The sequence below is a fragment of the Balaenoptera borealis genome (assembly GCF_965194805.1).
Source record: "Balaenoptera borealis genome assembly, chromosome: 2".
NCBI lineage: Eukaryota > Metazoa > Chordata > Mammalia > Artiodactyla > Balaenopteridae > Balaenoptera > Balaenoptera borealis.
This window is the reverse complement of record NC_138867.1, coordinates 162,181,494-162,204,700: the sequence shown is the minus strand read 5'-3', so window position 1 is coordinate 162,204,700 and position 23,207 is coordinate 162,181,494. Positions and strand designations below refer to the sequence as shown.

Genomic DNA, 23,207 nt, shown 5'->3' with positions numbered 1-23,207 from the left:
AGAGGTGACAGGGAAGGAGCAACCAGAGAAGGAAAAGGAAGACTTAGCAAGGAATCAGGATGGAAGAAGCGGTCAGCTGTGTCCCTAGAAAAATCATGTTGGAAGGTGGGGAAGGGAGAGCCTGCCCAAAGCAGCACTTCCTGAGTGCTGACTGCTGCCAAACGCTTTGCATTTTATTATTTTTTATTTTTTAAAATTTATTGGAGTATAGTTGATTTACAATGTTTTTAGTTTCAGGTGTACAGCAAAGTGAATCAGTTATACATATACATATATCCACTCTTTTTTAGATTCTTTTCCCATCTAGGTCATCACAGAGTATTGAGTAGAGTTCCTTGTGCTATACAGTAGGTCCTTATTAATTATCTATTTTATATGTAGTAGTGTGTATTTGTCAATTCCAATGTCCCAATTTATCTCCCCTGCCCCCGCTTTCCCCCATGGTAACCATAAGTTTGTTTTCTACATCTGTGACTATTTTTGTTTTGTAAATAAGTTCATTTGTACCATTGTTTGCATTTTAAAGTGCACATAGTTTGTTAACAGCATGGAGGCTTTGTAAAGAGTTCTGGCCAAGTGCCAGGGGTGGACTCCAGACAGGGGTGGGTTGAAGTACTCATGGCCAGCTTCTGGATTATCAAGACTGGTTTTTAGCAATATTTTTATTTATTTGAACCTAGGTAGCAGGAAGCCATTTTAAAAACGCAACCAGGACTTCCCTGGTGGTGCAGTGGTTAAGAATCCGCCTGCCAATGCAGGGGACACGGGTTCGAGCCCTGGTCCGGGAAGATCCCACATGCCGCGGAGCAACTAAGCCTGTGCACCGCAACTACTGAGCCTGCGCTCTAGAGCCCGTGAGCCACAACTACTGAGTCTGTGTGCTACAACTCCTGAAGCCCACACGCCTAGAGCCCGTGCTCTGCAACAAGAGAAGCCACTGCAATGAGAAGCCCGCGTACCACAAGGAAGAGTAACCCCTGCTCGCCTCAACTAGAGAAAGCCCACGTGCAGCAACAAAGACCCGACACAGCCAAAAATAAATAAATGAATAAATATATAAAAACGCAACCTTGTTTTTGACATGGGGTTGGGAAGAGCGATTCTACTTGAAGGATCTAATGGGTAGTTTGTATAAAGGATCTAATGGGTAGTTTGTAGTTTTTAAAAAATCATCAAATTGTTACATATAGTGTAACTAAAGTGTTGCTGAAGGTCACCCTTTTATTAGTGTTTTTCCCCTTGGCTAAGAGTTCTGTTCTACGTACCACATAAGCCACTTCAGTGACAAATAATGGTTCAAATATTTCCTGACACGCTGACTTGAGAACTAACTACTGTCTCTCTAGTAGGTACCTGGGTCTTATGGGAATTTAATGCTTCGTCACGTAAGGACTTGAGAAGTGACATCTAGCAATCTAATTAAAAAAAAGATTTGAGTCTAAAAGTCCTCGGACTGTGCATTAGAGCTACCTTTATCTGAAGCTCTGACTGGGCATTTTAACGAGCGCCAGTCAAGAAATGCAAAGTTATTATTCTGACAGTAACTGAATGCGTTTCTCCTGCCCGTCTATATACAGTCATTTTATTGTCTAGTCAGCTGCTGAATTGATGCATTCATACCTGTATTTGCATGAGGACTTGGAGCTACCATAGGAAGAATGGTTTTGAATTTCCTGTTTTCATTTGTTTACTTTCTGTGCAATAATAGTGTTTTCGTGCAAGGATTTTTTTTTACATTGGGTTTGCCTAATTTTAATACAGTGTACGTAAGCTAAGAATCAGATTTATGAAAACTGTACATTTATAAATCAAAAGAAATGGAGAAAGGGATGAAAAGGAAATCTCCAAAAAAATAGGAAGAACAGTTCTGAAACCTTTGACCTCAGCAGCAGGCCCCTTGGTCTAATTCACCCCGTAGAACCACAGATGGGTTTTTGGACCAAATGTTCTGATCTTGGACAAACAGGTGGTTTGCAAGCAGGGTTTGTACATTAGAGTATACAGATCCCTGGGCTTAACTCCTGGAGCTAATAATTCATTTGGTCCAGGGTTTTGTCCTGAGACTCTGCGTTTTGGGAACTCTCCTCAGGTGATCTGGGAGTCCTTGGACTCTGGGTCCCTAATGTGTTTTCAATGCGTAAAGTTGAGGATTTTCTGGAAAATCAGAAGCTGGGTAAGAAAAGAGAGAATTAGAATTTACTGAGTTTCTCGTATGTGCCAAACATTCTTTACATATTTTACCTCCTTTATTCCTGAACACCATCTTGCGAGGTATATCACTCTATTCCAATTTTAACCCAAGATTCAAAGAGGTTTACAGAACTTTAAAGGTCAGGCAGCTGCTGGGAGGCAGAACATCTTTTTGCATTCGGTTCATTTGATTTCCTCTCTTAGAACCATGACGAGGATCGGAGCAGTGCAGCCGGGGAGAATTCTAGTGACACCATCCTCTGAGCGAGGCCATCTTGCCCTCTTTGTCGTGGGGAGCACCCACGTTTGCTAGTGGACACTTTCCTATTTATCTTCAGAGAGTGTCCAAATGGGTGATTGGGTGGGGAGACCTGGATGCATTTTGAGGGTGTTGAAGTCAGATCCATTTGGACAAAACTGTGTCTTCAACACATTGCAACGAACAAGCCAGGTTATCCTGTTAAGAGTTGATATCGTTTCTCTAAAAGGTCTGTGCTAACAAGTGCGTGTGTGAATGGGCAGACACCACACATGGACATTAATATTTCTCTAGGAAGGAAATGAGACCTGATGGGGTCCAGAAGGGACGATCTGGAGGCAGGAGTGGACTTAGCACCCAGCTTAAGGGTCAGGCCTTGCTCCCTGGACCTACCTCTGTCACTTGTGACCTTGGGAACATTCCTTGATGGTTCTAAACTTGATGCACAATGCAAATAATGTGTCTCTCTTAGAGATGAGGGAGTGTGGGCTGTGATAGTGTAGTTCGAGCACCTAGGTCATAGTAAGTGCCCTGTTTATGCTAATTGGGAGAGTGAGGGGTGGTCACCGTGGAGCCTGAATGGCGGCAGGGAGGATGCAGTGTAGCTGGGGACACGGCAGGAAGCAGCAGTAGAGGCAGAAGTAAAGGTGAGCATCACCTGCTTGAGTGCTGTGCTCTCCATTCCCTTCACGAATTCCTGTTTTTTAATCTGTGACACCAAAGGTTCTTTAACAGAGTGTTCCTCCAAGGGTGATGTGTGGTCAGCAGCCTGGACCAGCCTGGCGCTCATTAACACCGCAGATTGCGGAGTCCGCCCCAGACCTGCCGCTCTCCGGGTGTTTGATGCTCTCTGAGGGCTGAGCTGCACTGCTTCCCGAGGCAGCCTCCCTCCGTGTGAACCATGTTTGGGAAGTTGCTTGGTCACAGAGGAGCGGGTGTCCAGGCTCAGCCGTGCTGGCTCTGCAGCGAGGGTTCTTTCTTCAGGATTCTGTAGATGGTGGCAGGTGAAAGACACTGAGCGTGAAGGGGAAAAAAGAAAATCTTTCCTAGAAAAGTTAAATGATAACATGCCCTACCCAAATGAACTCCGGGACTGGCACCAAGAATGAGTAATAATGGGACACCAAGTAAGGATGCTCTCAGAAGAGCAGCGGGTACCATGCGGGCAGACAAGATGGTGGAAAGGGGGTTGAGAGAGTGTGTCCGAGACTCCCCGGGGAGGAGAGTGGAGACCCCGTCACACTGAACCCTGATTGGGGCAGGTGCCCTTGGGGAGGGGAATTGCAATGGCCTTAATCCAAGAATGACTTTGAGGGAAGCTTCCAACACATAGAGAAAGATCAACCTGCCAGACTCCACTTGCCCAACTGGAGTGCACGATGGCTGCTCAGCCGTTGTAGGCTCTGGGCTTGGGGAAGAGCTCCCACCTTGCGGGGGGGCTCTGTGCAACCAGGCCGAGAGTGGATTGTTTGCATTTAGAATATCTTAGGGAATTGAGCAAGACGAAAATCAACCTTGGTAACTACGAAAAGTGGACATAATGCTGCTTTCTATCTTCTCACTACGAATGATTTGAGCTTATTTGGTGTGCTCATTCTGTGCTAAGCCCTTCCTGTTTGTTATCTCACTACATCCTGGTCATAATCCAGAGGTTGCCATCATTATACCCATTTTACAAATGAAACTCTCCCAGTGCAGTTATGGTATTTGCCCAAGACACACAGCTAAATGAGTGGTGAAGCTGGGATGCAGAACCAAATCAGTCTTGTTAGAAAGTCTCCTTGTATACTAAATGCAGGTTTTCTCTACTTGGCTCTTAGGAAAAAATGAAAGGCACTGTATGTGATGACCATTATAATGTAAATAATGAAAGCAATAGTATGTATTCCCTGCCCTCCCTAATTCCACAAATACTTATTTATTGATCACTCACTGCTCCTGGCGTGGTACAGTTGCTAAGTGGGATATGGAGAAATGTGAGGAATTTATAATCCAGCTGAGGAGAAAAGATAGGTGTACACTTAACCAGAATACAGGTGTAACGTGTCACAAATGTGTCACAAGTGTTTAGATCTATGAACTTCTCCCAGGAAGGAGAAAGCACCTCTGCTGGGGCAAACCAAAACACAAAACAAACAAGCAACCTTTAGAGAGCATATTAATTAAGATAACACTCTTCAGGTAAGTGGGATTGTTTCATTTTATGTTTTCAGAGTGTGTCAAAAACCGTTTGTAGAAAAATGTTGCATATGTGTATCTTGAGTTGGAAAAATAATTAGAACAGGGAGTGTATCAATTAATACTAGACATTTGCCCCTTCCTTGGATAACTTCTGTATAACAAACACAGGCCCACCTGCCACTGCAGATAATAAAACTCTCACAAAAGAACCTCACCAAATGGGGGAGAAGTTATTACTATGTTTTTTTTGGGGGGGGGGAATGATAAAATGTATATCAACACTCTTCCTTGGAAGAAATGTAATTTCTGTTTTAGTAGGAGAAAATAGAATAATACCCTGGCTTCAATGTTATTATCAGGAACCATGCCTTTGTTTTTATCTTGAGGTAAGGTTTTTTTCATATCCTGTTGGGAGTCTGTAGTAACATAGTTATTTTCGACAATATTGTTTGGCCATCATTCTTTGAAGTTCATGTCTCTGGTCTCATTCTTAATTGCTTTTACATTTTTTATTACGTTTAATAGCGACCACCCATTAAAACTGTTGCAGTACCTAAGTATATCGTAAATTTATCTGACGTGTTATTGCTTCTGGATTAGAAGATGGAAAATAATTACAATTCTTCTTCTTGTTGTAATGCTATTATGATGATGATTTACTATTTCCCCAGTTTCTGTGATTTGGTTCTTTTCTTCATTTGTATGTTTGTTTGCTGGACAGGATATTTGCCTACTTACATTTAAAAGGAATAAACTCTCAGAGCTGTTGATTTGAGAAATCCTTTTACAATGCCATGGTAATCTGTTTAGCTCCCAGACATTTCTTAGCAGATCGAAGGAGTTTCCTGTCCACTCCCAGAGGTCTGGCCGACTTTTATTTATCTTAATGAAGGTTCTTCAGCTTACCTGGGTCTGGTCTTGGCCTTAAGTGAATTAGTGAACCAGAATCTTGGAAATGGAATATAAGCAACATTGCATTAATTTCTAAATTTTTAACCTCATAACACAGCAGGTGCTACCTAAGGTAGTTGCTGTAGTGTGAGGGCAAACTTAACGTCTGCAGAGCCTGTAGTTGGCAATATTTTAAGGAAGTATGGGTCTTTCATGCCATTCGTTTCAAATGCATTTGTAACACTTTGTAGATATGTAGGGATGAAACAAATGCTTCTCCAGCTAATCAACCAACCAAGCAGCATGTTCACCCCTGGATCATTGATAACTATTGATAGTTTATAGCATATGACTTTACACAGTCATTAATTCAATGATATGTTCTGACCTTTACTAAGCAGTGTCCTAAGGATGGCCACTGTTTTACATCCTCAACAAAGTGTTAAAAGCCCACAAAGTATTCAGAGCACTGCTTACAATCTCCATATTCATAGTCATTTTTTCCCCCCAGTAAATATGCTTTGAGCACTTATTATGAGCCAAACACTCGGATACATTGCTGAATAAGGACCTTACCCTTATGGTGCAGATTCGTATTTTACAATCTGTCAGCTCAGCGGTCTCAGAAAGGCCATCTTTTCCCAAAGTAGTTTGTGAAATCAGAAGGAAAAAAGGTCATCTTGGGGTTTAATCTGAGTTCTTGTCTTTTTCTGACCACACGATGGGCTTTAAGGAGAAGAGGGAATGACCAGAGAATACCTTCCGAGAGCAAATGACTTTTCCAACACAGGACGTGGGCTGGCACTTCCAGGGTAAATGAAGCCATCAAATTAAGTTGGGCAGTTGGTGGATGGGGGCAGGTCATTTGTGGTCATGGGAGAGGTTTCCAGATTTTCACAAGCTCAGGAGCTCTGTGGCATTTGAACACTTTTCACCTTAATTTTAAAATAATGATAATTTAAAAAACCTGTATAGGTTGATATTGCGCGGCTAACTGAATATGAGCTGTCCTTCAAAACAATGCATTCGTCTCCATGAATGAAGGGCTCCTGAAAATGTCATGAGAAGGCTGTCACGGGCTTAGGCCTTGTGGTTTCCAGCCTTGTTTCAAAAAGACAAAACAAATGTTGCAACCTTTGCATTTTCAATGCCTATCGGTTCCACCTGCTGCCCTGCATTCCTGGGTTCTTGTTTATCCATTTCTAGGTCTCATTTGGTCTGCAGATTGCTTTAATGTGCTGGGTCCAGGTGATGTGATATAGATGCAGTGATGAATAAATGAATGAGTAAATAAATGAAAAAAAGTCAGGTTCTCCATCCTTTAGGGCCTCGTCCAGCTAACTTTGTAGCAGGGGCTGGTGGAGCATCTCTGCGTGTCTATTTCCTACATGTCTAATGGCATGAGATAACTGTGAGTCTTCCTTAGTTAGACTTCATTATCATTACTGGGATGGAATGAATTCGAGAATGATAGAAACACTTGTAGGTCAGAGGAATGAAACATATCCAGAATTCGTCGCTGGGAAGGGGGAAGAGAAAATAAGGGAATCCTTTGGGTTCCTCTTCCCACCATCCTCCTCACAAGTTCCTCCCATGTTAGGAGGAGTTGGTCAGATGATTGATTCAGGCTGTCCTTCATGGGGCCCTGTGTCCTTTTGGGCCGTGTTTCCCTGTCTGTGGCCAAGTGTGAAAGGGCTTGTGTTCCCACGGATGGCTGGAGGACTCCTTGCCTGTTATGCATGGCAGGCCCCCCGGCCTTCCCTGCGCACAGCGTGGGTGGGACCCTCCCAGAACCCCAGCGCAATGCTCGGGGGTCTGTGTCAGCGCTCAGTGAAGTTGGTTTGCTGCAGGGCTGTGGGCGTGCTCCACAGTCCCAGGATAGATTGGACTGGAGAAAGTAGAAAACTTCAGGGAGACTTTGTGGCTAAGCTTTGTACGCAGACACTGTTTACCAAAGGAGTTCTGGATTTGGAAGTCATCAAAAAAATGAAACTTGTCCACCTATCTATAAAAATGATGCCAATTATTGTGTTCATGCCCCTCAGCAGGGAACCCCAGAGAGGAAGGGAGGTGTGAAGGGCAGGACACGGAATCAATACCCCTCCCCCCACCTTCAAGCCGCTAGCACAGTCCAAAGAGGATCCAGTATTATCACCATTACTATTTGTTTGGTACCCATTATGCAGTTAGCTCTGGATGATGGTGTCTATGTGCTTATTTTCCTGGTTAGGTTGCAGGCGGGAGATTGAAGATTACACATCTGTGGGTCTCCAGCAGCACCTAGTAGAGTGTTTTAAAGCGTGACTTATTGCACTTTTTTTTTTCTTCTCCAAATGTGAAATACTTTCATGTGGCACCTTGTCTAGTTAGCAGGGCTTTCATGGGGCAGAGGGCACAGATGTGTGGAATTTTCGGGCAGGTGTGTAGGTTGTACCACACTTTGAGTAGGTGAGGGACTCTCCGAAGTACAGCTCTGCTTCCTCTGGCAGGTGGCTTTCTCCTCCCAATCTTCCCCTTCTTTTCTATTTTTGGAGATGGAAATCAGAGGAGTGAGCTGCAGGTTGAGATGATGGGAAGAAAACCCGAAAGCAAAGAGAACAGGTAGATGTTTTCAACTTTATTTCATTCACAACTCAAAGTCTGATTAGGAGAATGTGACCTTTCCCTGTAAAATAATTATCAGGATTATCGGCTGAAAGAAAAGAGAAGCAGGGAGAAAATGCTCTACTCTTTTGCAGTGTGGTAGACCTTTGTCGTGTTTGACCTAACTTCTCCCTGCCCACCCTCGTTGCTCAGAGCCCCCTTCCTTCCTTCCCCCGCAGAGAGAAGCAGCAGTAATCCCCCTGCAGTCGAGGCCTCCCACTCCCGGGAATTCCCTTACGGGGAGAAGCAATCAGTTAACTCACGATACTTTTCCACTCTAAGATTTGTTGGGTTCCTTTGAAAAAGAGATGATTTAAATGTGTGGTGAAGGAATTAACTGTGTGTAGGGACGTCCTCCAGCCATCCCTGGGAACACACGTCCAGGGTGGGGAAAGGTGGAAAATGTGAGAGAGAGAAGGTATAATGGATAGTGAAAGCTTGTTGAGAAGTTGGCTGGGAAGTTTTCCAGAGCCAGGTGGAGGGATTGTTTTACCAGTTCATTAAGATTTCTTCCTGCAATAGTCTTCTGGAACTTTCATCTTGAACCTCTAAAACAGCAGTTAGTATACATTATATTTTAATTCAAGTTCATATTATAGTGAGAAAAAAATTAACTGTCTCAGTAGATTCTTTGTGCCAAGTCGAGAGACCCCAAAGGAGGACGCAAGCACATGGAGGGGGAAATGGTGGTTGAATTGCAAATTCAGGCATGGCAGTTGCTAACTTCTTCAGGAGAGGGAAAAAGAACACACCACAGTCAACTGGCAAAACTTAATAGATTAGGAATTAATCAAGGTCAGAGACTCTGCTTGGGACTGGGGTGGATAAAGAAAGTATGGTTGATGACCAGTGTGTTTATAGTCTCATTGGGAAGTATCTGGGCCTTGGAAAATAACTACACTACGAGATTATTTTTGGCAAAACGTCAAATGATCAAGTCATGGATAAATGATAGAAGTATTCAGAGGAGCTGGAGCTCATTTTTACCTGGAAGGGTCAGAATAAGCTTTCTTGAGGGTGGTTAGGTTGGTGGTGGACCATACATGGCAGGGGGCGGCAGTCAAAGAGAAACCAGAGCTGGGCAGTAGTTAAAGCGGTAAAAACAGATTTTGTTCAGGACATTTGCAGCAGGGAAAAGAGACCTCAGTATTGAACTGGACTCAGTTCTGAATACAGCACGGGCAAGTGGTGAGTGCGGATTTATGGCCAAGCAAGTAGCAGGGTGGAGGCAGTGGATGGGAAATTACTAAGAGGAATCATGGGGTGATCGGGATTCTGGCTAAAATGACCAAAAAGGATTCTTGCTGAAGACAGGCCAGGGTGATCAGACATCAGCTGGGGGTGGAGTGGAGGATACAGAGCCAATCAGATACCAAGGGGAGGAGAGTTCTTGTTAAACTGACTTAGAAGGATTCGTGCTAAAACTAGGTTTTACAAAGAACTGCACAGATGGACCTAGGAGAAGGTTCAGGAGCCCGACGAAAGTTTGGTTAAGCAAAGAAACTTGGTAACACACAGAGAGGAACAGACGTGAATGGTTGGGCACTTTCTGTATCTGCAGTGGTCCTGAGCCCTACAACAGTTCTGGAAGAAATCTCTGTTACCCCCATTGTATAAGAAGGAAAGACAGGCTCAGAAGGTATAAATATGTGACCCAAACGTCCTCATCCGTGAATATAGTCAAAGTCAGAGCTGGATTTTAAACCCAGGGCCTCTTCCAACACCAGCTTGCCTTTATGCCGTTCTAATAGGGTGACATGGTCTGGAGCCGGAAAGCTAACGCTTTGCACCCAGGACTCTTAGTCCCAGCCTGTGTTTGAAAATCAATGATTACTATGGTCGATCTTTATTAAATCTTTTAAGTTCTCAGTCAATATAGAAAAGCATGGGTTTTCTTTCTTTTGTAAACTTTAATTCTTGTGGTTTTGTTGTGTTCCACTGCCGTCATCCTGGATGCATTAATGAAGAGGTGTGATGTGACCCAGGGCTCCCAGCTGTTTAATTCTGCTAATTTGCTCCATCTTCACATGAGTTCTCTCTGCTGCAGGATCATCATCAGAGCGTGGATGATGCTGAGAGGAGTTTCTGTTCCGCCTTTAGTGCCCCCTTAGGGACCCCCATCCTCCAGGTAATTTTCTTACCGTCTTTTCGCTATTTGGGAACGCTCCACGTTGTTGGCAATGGAAATATAGTTTTTAAATGTGCCTCCTATTGTGTTTCTGTAGAAAGAGAGCCTCTTCTGGAGGCTCTGGAGCCCTTCAGAAGGGCTTTAATTACTGCATTAATTGCAAACTTCGGGACAAATTGGGCCCAGTAGTAACAAGCTATTGGGCAGATTCCTGGGCTGCTTTAAAGAAAATGTTAAAAGCCTTTTGGATGTGAGAGGCCAGGATTGAGAGAAGGAGGAGGTGGATACACGTGGGAGGTACTGTCTTTCTTCAGGCTATGAGCTTTGCATTTAAAAAAAAAATCTCCTTCCCTCTCTAATTTGCATTTCCAGGAAAGTGTCGGATGGCTCACTGCTCTGAGGCCTCAGCAGTTCCTACCTTGACTTGGATTGGAGGACAGTGGGGAAATGGTCTAAATGTTGTAGAATAGAACTTCTCTGAAAAATAGGTGGCTGGGGAAAAAAAGAAATTCTCCTGGTGTGATCCTTTTAATATGGTAATCCTTGAAATGCTCATTTTTTATTCTGAAGAAAAAAAAAGGAAAAGAAAAAAAAGGCCAGTAATTTCCTTCTCTGGCAGCACACTCACTAGAATGTTTCCTTCACGTTCAGTTTCTTTGGTGGTTGGCTTATGGGCAAATTACCACGATGTGAGTATAGGTTTGGGAACTGCTAGAAGATTCTGTAAGTTGGTTTTTATGACATTTACCTTGGTCTCTTTCCCTGGGAAAATAACTGATTAAATACCAAGGTGACTAGATGGAATTGAATTCCATGCCTCAGTGATTCATTCAGAATGGTGTCTTCTAACAGGCTTTTGAGAGGAAATTACCACATGCGTCATTTCTGGCAGGACTACGAAGAGGTTTCAGATTCGAAACCGTAAGTGGCAGTCACACATGTTTTCCTGGTTTACAAGATTTTCGCTCTTAAGGTGCGTCAAGCACTTCTCTAAAGCTCCTTTAATCCTCACAACGGCCCTGTGGGGTTTGGGACTATCATTAACCCCACTGGCAAATGAAAACACTGAGGCTTAGAGAGTCCAAGTGGAAAGATGAGGCTGTTTGGCTCTAGGGTCAACTTATTCTAACCTAGTGCTCGAGAAGGCATTCATCCCATTTAACATCGCCTTCAGTATTCATTGACAGGTGCTTAGTGTTGTTCTTCTCTCCCCCAGAGACGCACACACTCTATCCATCCATCCACCCACCCATGTAGCTAGCTAGCTAGTAGCTACCTACTTACCTACCTACCTATCAAACAAATATTTATTCAACAGTGTTCTGGAAACAAGATCAGGAGTTATGATGTGAGGAAAGACCCCATCCCTACATTTGAGGAGCTCCCAATCTTGTATGGAAGCCAATAAGGTACTCGAGGATGGAACTTCTGACCCATGCTTGGGGGAGGGCTCACTCATCACTTCATTATTTTAACAAGGCACTGAGCTAGTAGATGCCAGCACGGTTGACAAGTAGGCGATTCTCCCCATCCTTGGTAGTTCCAGTCTAGTTAGGGGAGACGGACAGGTAGACAGCTTGGTGAGTTCATTACTATGATGCCAAGTCAGGAGGGGTCCAGCATTTGTAACCGTACAAGGCACAGATCCAGGAGAGGAACTGCACCGTGATTTGGTGTGCCTGGAGAGCAGAGTGTAAATGGGGAAGAGATGAGAGGTGAGGCTGGAGAGGTCCTGGGAAGGGCTGGGAGTTCACAGCATTGTCTGCTCTCTTAGGGACCCTAGACTCTATCAGGACAATGAGAACAGTACTTTGTGCCCGGCACTAAGGTCTCAGGTCACTCTAACGGAAAAGTAGAAAAGCAGAACCGGAGTGTAACCGAAAATTAAGCAGCGATAAGATACAGCACATTTCAGAAGACTGGAAATCACTGCTCTTATTTATAGTTTATAGCTATTTCCTTACCAGAGACAGACTGTGAGGGAGTCTGGATCCTGTGTCTATTTCTGGGATATTGGTTCAGCAATAAAGATGTTTTTGGAAAGGAAAAAGGAGGGGGTTGAAAATTTTTAAAAAATCAATGCACATCAAATTAATTTCTGATTCTTCCATTGAGAGAATGATCACATTTCAAAGTTGTAATATGGAGCTGAGACTTAGATAATGGATGGGTGGATTTTGTCATTTCTCTATAACCAAGTCGTGAGAACGTTACAAAGCTATACCAGAGTTTATACTTTCCAGAATTAAAAGGAATGGAGTAGAATTGGATAATGGGTTGTGGAACCTCTTATTCTTGGATCATTGGTTTCTTTAGATCCCAAATTGGCAGTAACTAAAAGTTATTTCAATTTTATATCTGCTCAGTGGCTGAAATGAAGTGGGTTAATTGATGTGGTTTTGCTTTTTGGGGAGGAATGCCCTAGTCACAGAAATCCCTGAAGCTCCCAGGCCTTCCATATAGCTCCCCAGACATTTTTTCAGGATAAGTAGTCAGGGAGAGAAGCACTTCTTGTCTCAGACTGCCTTCTTCCTGTGTCCGAATGGACAGTGGACCAAGAGTGCTAGTTAGAAGCATGAGTCTAATTTCAGTTGATTGTGTAATTCAGTGGATCAGAAAGTATTGTGTCCTCAACCCAAAATAGATGATTAGGAAATTGTAGCCTGGATATTTGGAATGAAGTGCTGGAGAAAGAGGTGGGTAGGTGTGGAGGCCTGGCTTTCTGGCATGCATCCCTAAAGCCCTTTTATCTTTTGTCTCAATGCTTCACCTCCAGAGTAGGTGTGTGAACACTGAGCTGCTGTGAAAAGTATTTGTTTCATACAACTTTATACACACAGACCCTGATGTAGTGTGTGGCATACAGTAGGAGTTCAGTAATTGTGAATGAATGAATGATGTCATCAGCTTATGTAACAGCTTGGCTGTACTATGTATAACAAAGCTACTCCAGGAATGAGGAGTCTTGGCATAACACATTCATTATAGAAAGGAACATTTTAGGTATCTATTAGAGAAATTCAGGACAAAGACATTTCTGTGCATCTAGTTCATCTTTATTTCTTCCTACCACCCTCCCTCAGCCAGCCTTCAGCATTTTGCCTTAAAGCTCTACGAGTCATTGAACAATTTTTTTCATGTTTTTTTAGGACAAAAAATTGACTAAAAGCAATCCATCCAGCATTGAGTCCTTACTTACTGAAGTCAGTATTGCTCTGTTCTGATTCCTTTCTCAGCCATTGTTTTTGTTCACTGGCCGATTCCATCAAATCCCTGTCCAGTCCTCCTGAGCTCCTAGGCTGCAGGCCTTTTCATTCTTCTTACCCTGCCCGAACCAGGCTTTATCCCTTCCGTCAAAAAACATTAGTGAATCTTGCATTGCCATTACCTCGTTTCAAAATAGGTATTTCATCCAGTTACAACATATATGTGCCTGAAATCAGGAAGATATCAAAAGCTGACTAACAGGAAATGTGATTATTGGCAGAAATGTTCTATTGAACAAGCTTAGAACTATCATTCTATTTATTTATAAGATAGAAAATGTACCTTTTCGTTGAGATGGGCAGATCAAGAGCTCCCCAGGTGTGGTTTCCTATGAATGTTTACCAAGCTTACCCCAAGTTACTTTTTGTTATTTGGTGTTGAGTTAGAATCTCCCTGGTCCTGGTAGGTGGTGGTATTGGGTGTGGCATGGGATGAGGGGGCAGTGAGGACAGTGCCACAAAAAACGTATATACAATGGAATATTACTCAGCCATAAAAAGGAACGATGTCGGGTCATTTGTAGAGATGTGGATGGATCTAGAGACTGTCATATAGAGTGAAGTAAGTCAGAAAGAGAAAAACAAATATTGTATATTAACGCAGATACGTGGAACCTAGGAAAATGGTACACAGATGAACTGGTTTGCAGGGCAGATATAGAGACACAGATGTAGAGAACAAACGTATGGACACCAAGGGGGGAAAGTGGAGGGGGGAGGGGTGGTGGTGTGATGAATTGGGAGATTGGGATTGACATGTATACACTGATGTGTATAAAATTGATGACTAATAAGAACCTGCTGTATAAAAAAATAAAATTCTAAAATTAAAAAAAAACAACAACAAACATGGGCACCAGGGTCTTAACTTTCTTTCATTTTAACTTGAGTTTTGAAGTGTATTTTCTACTACAACCCTTGCCTTTGAACTTTTTATGTTACTTCCTGGGGGTAGACAGTGTTGTGGAAGCTCACTAATCTTTCCTGCAGTGAGGAGAGGTGACAGGTTACCAGGGAAAAATAAGAGATCAAAGACTTTTTAATTTTTCTTTCTTTCTTTGTTTTTTAAGCACCTGCTTCTTCATGGATGCAATTGTCCAAAAAGTCAGGTAGGGAAATTGGACTTTTACATACCTGGCACTCTTACCGGGGAGAAGAGAATCATTATAAGCACGATTATTTTAGCAGCAATTTGCTAGATTAGTTTCTGAAGGATGTATGTGTATGTATTTCGCGTTTCACTCTTAGTTTCGTTCTTAGCTTAAGTCTTTCTCCACTAAAGGCAGAGTAGAAGCAAACACAAGTCAAGCTTTTTTTCTAGCTAGTAGACTTAAAACGAATGACTTCGGTAACTTAATTTAGAAGTTTTATGAAAAATTCTTAGAATGCAGTGATGGCATCATGAGAGGAGCAAAGGAAACAAAAAGCTGCTGACTTTCTTGTGGAAGAGAAGTAAGAATTTCATGAGATGGAGGTGTTAACAGCCTACCATTCATTTTACCAGAGGCTAAAACCAGTGTCACTAGCAAAGAGATATGTACCAGGCTATGGCTTCCTGATTTGAGGAACAGTTCTCAATAGCAGAAAATAGAAGTGTTCTCAGACATATGTTAGGTCTCTCACAATCTATCAGAAAAAAAAAAAAAATGATAGCAGTATGGAGATGAAAGAGAAGGAGAGAGGAAAAAGATTGACTGTCAAAATGTTACACGCAAGAATGCATTGAATGTCACTATTATAAGAGGTCTTACTGTAATTACATTTCCGATCTATTTGGATTTTCTTGTCTTAAATTCTTTTCAGTTGTCAGTTTGGTAAATGTCTCCTGTCGAGGTGTTTTTTTCCTTGCTGTTAAATTTCAGCACAGCATCATTCACCAAAACTGGGTAGGGTAGTACTGGGAATGTTTTCTACCTCAGCAAGAACCATAGATCATTTATGCTGGCAGATCTTCTCTTCCTGTTTCTACCGTGAGAAAGCATCAGATGCCAGCCTAGTAGTAGACAAACCATTAGATCAATAAGTATTCTGCTATTGATTTGCATTATTCACCCCATTTTAAAAAGTGACAAAATTATTCAACAAACATGGAACGCAGAGAGTTTCACTGAAGCTGTGGTTGTGATAAAGGCTATGGATAAAAGACATCTGCCAGGTAACAATCTGGACTGGTTTAAGCACTTGGATTTTCAAGGTTCTGTGCAAGAGCTGCTAGCTCATGATTTAGGACCCACGCACAGGAGAATTCAGGCTGCATTAATATAAAAATATGACTTGCAGCCCTGGAGATGTGGCTTCAGAGGAAATGATGACTTAATGCTTGTGATCTGTAAGATTGTTGGTGTTTTGGGTCAAATAACCTATGCATTTTCTCAAGGGAGGTAGGTTTGGGGAAAAAAGGCAATAATTAAACTGAACATACCAACAAGGAAAAAATAATTTAACTGTTATGATGACTCATTTAGTTGGCAGCTTCAGGTAATGAGGTGCTCTGGATTAATTTTCCTGAGAGCAGAAACATATCCCTTTAAATGATTAAGCATGTTATCTTCATCAATCTCTAAAGAAAGTATTTCCAAGGTACATTTTATATTCTCTTTTGTCAGTAGTATTCTTGACAATTTTTAGGACTAGAGACATAGTTTTGTTTTTTGTTTTTTTAAAGAGTTTAAAGAACTATTTGATCTTTGAAAATCATGTTACATCATTGGTCCCCAGTGTTTTCATCTACAGTATGTGAACTTTGGGTTAGATGATCATCAAGGTTCCTTCCATCTCTAATATTCTCTAAGTAAAGGGCTCTTGTGCACAATAAAATTTAAAACATAAGAATCATCGAAGGGGCTTGTTAAAAATGCAGATTCTTAGGTATCATTGTTGGAGGTTCTGATTCAGTTGGTTTGAGTGAGGCAAGAGAACCTGTATCATAAATGGGTGCATACCCATGGTCATTTTGATGACCTCATTTTGAGAAACTGATTCTCTTTCCAGCCTCAGATAACAGATGTCATAACCATTTTTGGCCACCAGGGTACCGTTGCTGCCCTGCCCTCAGTGGTGTGAAGTTGTAAGGGGCTGACCAGACCCAGAGGCCTGTGCTTTGATAGTTTGCTTCTGATCCCATCCTCAGTATTAACTGTCACTTAGTTAATGTAGCTGCTGAGGAAAACCAGATAATCGAGCTGCAAATTAGATGAAAGATGAATATGCACGTTGTGGCCTGAACCTACTCTAATGAAAGCTTGCCGACAGTTTTCCTAAGGTCGTGAAGGTGCCGCAGCCAGACTGGACTCCTCCATCACCATGCCATGGCCTTCTGAGCATCTCTTCCTCATCTTAGTGCCTGCCAGTAGCAGAGGAAGGAGAACATAGGTCTTTCATGTACCTTTTTGTACTATGAGGTAGCACTGTGCCCTCCTTACTTTTTCAGAGCCTTAGGTAGAGGACCCTACCCTGAGGTGCCACAGCTGGAGGAACACAGCCCTTCTCTTTTCATAGGTTTTAGAGTGAGATATCGGGACAGTAGCTCACTCTCAGGCAACAAAAAACCAAACAAAAAACCACCCACTACCTTAGGGTTTTGTCCTAAGAATATGCTGGTTGCAGCCTCACCAGGCGTCCCTGAGAGCTTCTGATAGACTTGATACTTCTCCCCAATCCTGTTGTGTCTCTCCTGCTTTCCTAAAATACTAAGTAGTTTGTGTCCACTTTCAGTTCTGGATTTTTCCCACTGCGTTTAGACTGGGAGAAACGTTATCAAATCCCAGCTTCATGAATGCCTGATTATCACTTGTAACTTTTGTCTCTTGAGCCTAGAAGGCATCTCTTGTGTATAAATGACACTGGACGTTAATATGCACCCTAAACTTGAATACAGTGCACATCTAGTAACAGCTTGTATAAAACGTGTTACTCCCCGAAGTAGTCCTAACACCTTATAATTGAAAAAGTGAGTTATAATTGACCAAATGCTTTCACAAATAGGATCCCTTTTGATCCTCACATCTCTGTGGGGAATTACTGCTCCTTTTTTTAAAAAATAAATTAATTTTATATTTATTTATTTTTGGCTGCGTTGGGTCGTTGCTGCGCGTGGGCTTTCTCTAGTTGAGGCGGGTGGGGGCTACTCTTCTTGCGGTGCGCGGGCTTCTCATTGCGCTGGCTTCTCTTGTTGCGGAGCACGGGCTCTAGGCGCGCGGGCTTCCGTCGTTGTGGCACACAGGCTCAGTAGTTGTGGCGCATGGGCTCAGTGGCTCCGCGGCATGTGGGATCTTCCCGGACCAGGGCTCGAACCCGTGTCTCCTGCATTGGCAGGCGATTCCTAATCACTGTACCACCAGGGAAGTCCCTACTGCTCCTTTTCTACGTATGAAGAAAATGTCTGGACTTTTCTTCAACTACTGAGCCCACGTGCCTAGAGCCTGTGCTCTGCAACAAGAGAAGCCACTGCAATGAGAAGCCCGTGCACCGCAACGAGGAGTAGCCCCCGCCCGCCGCAACTAGAGAAAGCCCACGTGCAGCAACGATGACCCAACGCAGCCAAAAATAAAATATAAACAAAGAAACAAAAAAAGACTTGTCAGAAGTCATTTATCCCCAAATATAGGATTTCTAACACCAAATTTGATGCCTTTCATGTAGCATCATGCTTCCTCTCCAAAGTAATAAAACTGAATTTTTGCAATTTTAAGAATATTAGACATGCCATGTTATATTAGACCTATGGTTAATCTATAAGCAGTCATTTACATTTGGAATGAGATCTGTAGACAGCGATATATATTCACTTTTTAGGACTTATTTCCTTCTCAAGCTTCTATTTCTTGCTACAAAGTAAAACGTTTTGTTTCCTGTTAAAGGAGTTCTAGGCATTGTCAGTGGGTAAGGTTTGTGGTGGTAGCCAGAGTACAGAGATCCTGAACGTGGGGACATCCTTTTGCCATTAAATTTCTACTGTGCCCGAAGCTGGGTTGAATAGTTTTAGGCTGTTTGAGGTCCCAGGAAGACTCTTTGCCCACCCAGGGAGCAAAAGGCCCAGGAAAATTTCCATGTGATTTTAGCTTGACCCCATTTACTGGATGATTCATCCCTCCTTTCCTTAATTCCACGCCAGCTTTCTTCACCTAGGTTTTCTCCTTTTCCCGAGACCATTCTTATCGTGATCTCTTGCTTTCTTTGTTTCACCACCTGTGGCTTAGGACCATATTTCTCCAAGTGTGGGCCCTTGAGCAGAAACATCAGTTTGTTAGAAATTCGGAACCCACAAAATCTGCTTAGTCAGAAACTCGAGGGGATGGGGCCCAGCAGTCTGTCTTTGACACACCTTCCAGGTGATTCTGATGCATGCTCAAGTTTGAGAACCATTGGTGCAGTAGTTAATTTTTTTTTTTTTTTTTTTTTTTTTAGCATTCCTTTAACCTTTCAAAGTGATTTATGAATTTCATCTGACTTACCACCCTTTAGGACAGCATTTTTCTCGCAGTGCTTTGTTTTTGGCCAAAATAAAGGGTTCCGTGGTCAGCTGGCATGGGAAAGACTACATTCTTATGCGTACTTACTCTGTGCCCCCCATACCCTACCCCCAAAGTAGGTAAGGATTCTGGGGTCAGTTGCCAGGTTTCAAATTTTAGCTCTATCATTTAGTAGCTACTATTACTGCCACCTACTTACCTTAGTGATCTTTGGGGAAGTTACTTTCCTCTCTGAGCCTTTACTGTCTAGCTTGTAAACTCATGGAATAAAATGGCAATTACTTCTGTAGAAAGTTGTGAAGACTAAACAAAGTCATGCACATACAGTGACTCAGGTGGTGTTTGGCACGTGGAGAGCTTCCTTGAATGTCGTGGATCATACTGGCTATGACCCTTGTCATTGCCAGGACTGTACTAAATAAATAAATAACTCTCCATCAGTTATCTCTGGCGCTTGGCATTTCACTGCTCATTTCTAAACCTGAACATTTGCCATGTGCTCCATTTTTCAATATTATACAAATGAGACTAGTTTTCACTAATATCCCGAGATAAACTATATTTGAAATTTTGCTTATTTCTTCCTTTTGTTTTCTGCCACCAAGCCACTTTCCTATCTGGGGCAGAATATTTCTTTTGATAGTGATTTAATATTTTAAGCCTTTGTTGAAGAATGTTGTCTAAGATGTGTCGAAAGTCTAAATAAACATTATTTCCTGCCTCAGTTTATTTACCACTTCAAAAAATTTCAGGTGTTTTATATCTATTTCTCTTTATAGATACAGAATCTACCTATAGATATAGAATTAATACGGATATCTATAGATTCTATAACTTTACGGTGTTTCTTCTATTAGGTTATTTTTACTTCAGTGTCTGAGTCTATTCTTAATTAAAAATTCCATCAACCTACCCCATACTTCCAACAAATCCACAATGAATCTTATTTTATTGGGTCTTCTCCAGAGCCTTTGTAGGAGCCAAATTTGGGGCTATTTGGATGATTCTATCTAACTTTGCCTACAGATTCATAGTCGTCCTCAAGAGCATCCAGAACTCTGGTTGGATACCATTCCATCCTGGTGATTTATTTCACTTTTGTCAGTTAGGACGAGTACAACCCTTGCATTTTTCTTTCTTTACTTTAGCACAGTTGGACTGCTTCATAACAACATTTGTATCCAAATATCCTCTTCAGTAAAATATATCAGAATTTTGATTTATTCTCTTTTCTATCTTTTATTCATCCATGTACTCATGTTTGTAAGTCCAGCTGATTCTTGGCTGGCTTTCTACCAATAATAAAAGAAAAAAACAACAACCAGAAAGTCCTTAAATTTTTTTTTTTTTTTTTAGCATTCCTTTAACTCTACAAAGCGATTTGTGAATTTCATCTGTCTTACCATCCTTTAGGACAACATTTTTCTCACAGACTTTTGTTTTTGGCCAAAATAAAGGGTTCCGTGGTGAGCTGGCATCGGAAAGACTACACTCTTACGCGTACTTACTCTGTGCCCCCCATACCCTACCCCCAAAGTAGGTTAGTGATTCATAATTCACAGTGGCATTTTGAAAGATTCTGAGATGTACTGCATAAAGAATCTAATAGATTAACTTTGACCTATTCACCCCCTCCCCCCCCCCCCCCCCCCGCATAAACACCTATCATCATCCCATGGGCTAATGTTGGATAGGACACCTCTGTGACCTTTTGGTTTAGGAGTTTCCTTATTCTCTTTTGGTCAGTCTTTGTGTGTTTAGATGTACTTCTCTTTTTGTCTTTGCTTATTTATTTCATTGCTAGTTAGACTTGCTGGGTCTGTTTTCCTTTTGCATTCTCAATATTCATTTGAAAATTTTGTACTTGAACTTTCTGTAACACATCTTTGAAACGATTCCTTTCCTCTTTCTGTCATCTGGTCTCTGAGTGATTGTCTTTTTGTTTTCATGTTTCTTTAGAGTGTTAGCCCTGGATTGGGTCAGATAACTTATGGGGAGTACTTACAATGAGTTTTAGGTCTTGTACTTGTGAATATTTCTTTTTTCCATTTATGCTTTTCCCATACTTATTTTTTTGATAGGCTTCTGTGACCCAAGTTGAAATTTTATAATGATTTACTTTGAACAACAGAATAATTTTTGTTATCTTTCTGTATTCTATATTGAAATGGTTATTTTCATACTTTTAATAAGAATGCTACTTTGGTACTACTGGTGGTTATAATGGTTTCAGCGGTTTTTTTAATTTACTTAATAGTTGATGTAAGATTTTTAAGCTTCATTGCTTGTGATAGGGAATTAGCAACTAAAATAGTATGTTAACATTTATATTTTCCAGTGAACCTACTCAGAAATTCACTTTTCCTTCACAGAATTTGTAACAGAACTTCATATTGCCTTGCAGTGCTTACTGCATACAAGCTATGCTCTTGTTTCTGCTTGCAGGCTCTTGCCAGATGTCATTTTGTCAATGACACCCATTCCTACCACTGCATTTGAAGTTGCAGACCTCCTTCCCCACACTACCTGTTCCCCTCTCTACTTCATTTTTGCCTTTTGTGTTGATCAATATGTAACAAACTATGCATTTTATTTATTCATTGTGTTTGTTCTCCTTTAATACAAGGTGAACTCCCTGAGGGCAAGTGTTTTCATCTGTTTGGTCACTGCTTTACCTCTACTGTCTAGAACAGTGTGACACATTATGGATGCAGAGTAAGTTTTTTATTGAAGTACAGTTGATTTACAATGTTAATTTCTGCTGTACAGCAAAGAGACTCAGTTACATATATATGCATTCTTTCTCATACTTTTCCATTATGGTTTATCACAGGATATTGAATTTAGTTCCCTGTGCTGTATAGTAGGACCTTGTTGTTTATCCATCCTATATATAATAGTTTGCGTCTGCTAACCCCAAACTCTCAATCCATCTGTCCCCCACTGAATTCTTGATTTAAAAAAAATTTAATCTCAGGAGATGTAGAAAATACATTCCATAACATTCAGTATCTATTCATGATACAAAATGAACAGACTATCATTAGAAGGTATAAATATTCAGCAGATGTGATATTTAATGGTGAAACATTGAAAACATTCTTTTTTAATATTGGAAACAACATAAGACACCTTTCACCAACAAGATAAGATAATCCTTCTTTGCAGCATTATATAGGAAGTCTTACACAGGAAGAAAAAGAAGAATTCTTAGCATTGGAGAAGAAGAAACTGCTATCACTAGTCATTGAGGATATCTTGTCCCTGTAGAAAAACCAAAAGAATCTACAGATGAAGTATTCGAATGAATAAAAGATGTTATTTAGCAAGTATACTGCAAACAAAATCAATATACAAAATCAGTTGCATTTCTGTACTCTGCTACAACTATTTAGAAAAGGCAATGGGATACCATTTATAATATTATCACAATTATAAAGTACCTAGGAATAACTCTAGCAAGAATAGGCAACAACTATATGGAGAAAATTATAGAACAAAGACACTTAAGAAAAACTAAAGGAATGGAGAAATAAATCTTATTTCAATAGAAAATTTCAGTGTACAGGAGATGTGATTCTCCCCAAATTGTTTTAGAGATTTTATGAAACTAAAATGAATTTCCTTCACCTCCCTCCCCCACATAGAACATGCGAGCTGATTCTTAACAGCAAATGGAAGAGTGAATTGGGGATTTTTGACCTACTAGATATTAAGACTCGCTATTATAAAACTCTACCAATTAAGACAGCATGGTGCTGAGCAGAAATAAAAATAGATGATTGGAAGAGATTAGAGAAGCCAGGAGCACAGCCGTACATTTATGGTAAAGAGGAATATATAAATATATATGTATATGTTTTGGGGGTCAACCTTTAAGTTCTCTTAGCAAATTATAGTTATACATTGAAGTGTTATCAACTAGTCACCATGCTATACATTAGAACCTCAGAACTTATTCATCTTATAGCTTAAAGTTTGTAGACTTTATTTTTTTTAGAGCAGTTTTATGTTCACAACAACATTGAGTGAAAGGTACGGGGATTTCCCATGTACCCCCTGTTCCCACATAGGTATAGCCTCCACCATTATCAACTACTCAGCAGAGAAGTATATTTGTTACAATTGATGAATCTACATTTACACTTCATTAGCACCCAAAGTCCATAGTTTACATT

The 23,207-nt window shown here is 41.3% G+C and overlaps 1 long non-coding RNA gene across 1 annotated transcript in view; it reads left to right on the top strand.

The window, feature by feature from the left end:
- LOC309623782 overlaps positions 1 to 16,391 on the top strand; it is a 47,998-nt gene extending 31,607 nt beyond the window's left edge. The window contains exon 2 of the long non-coding RNA XR_014241635.1: positions 10,212 to 16,391. This is a non-coding gene — a long non-coding RNA (uncharacterized lncRNA). The remainder of the gene's footprint in view (positions 1 to 10,211) is intronic.
- Positions 16,392 to 23,207: the final 6,816 nt, after the last annotated feature.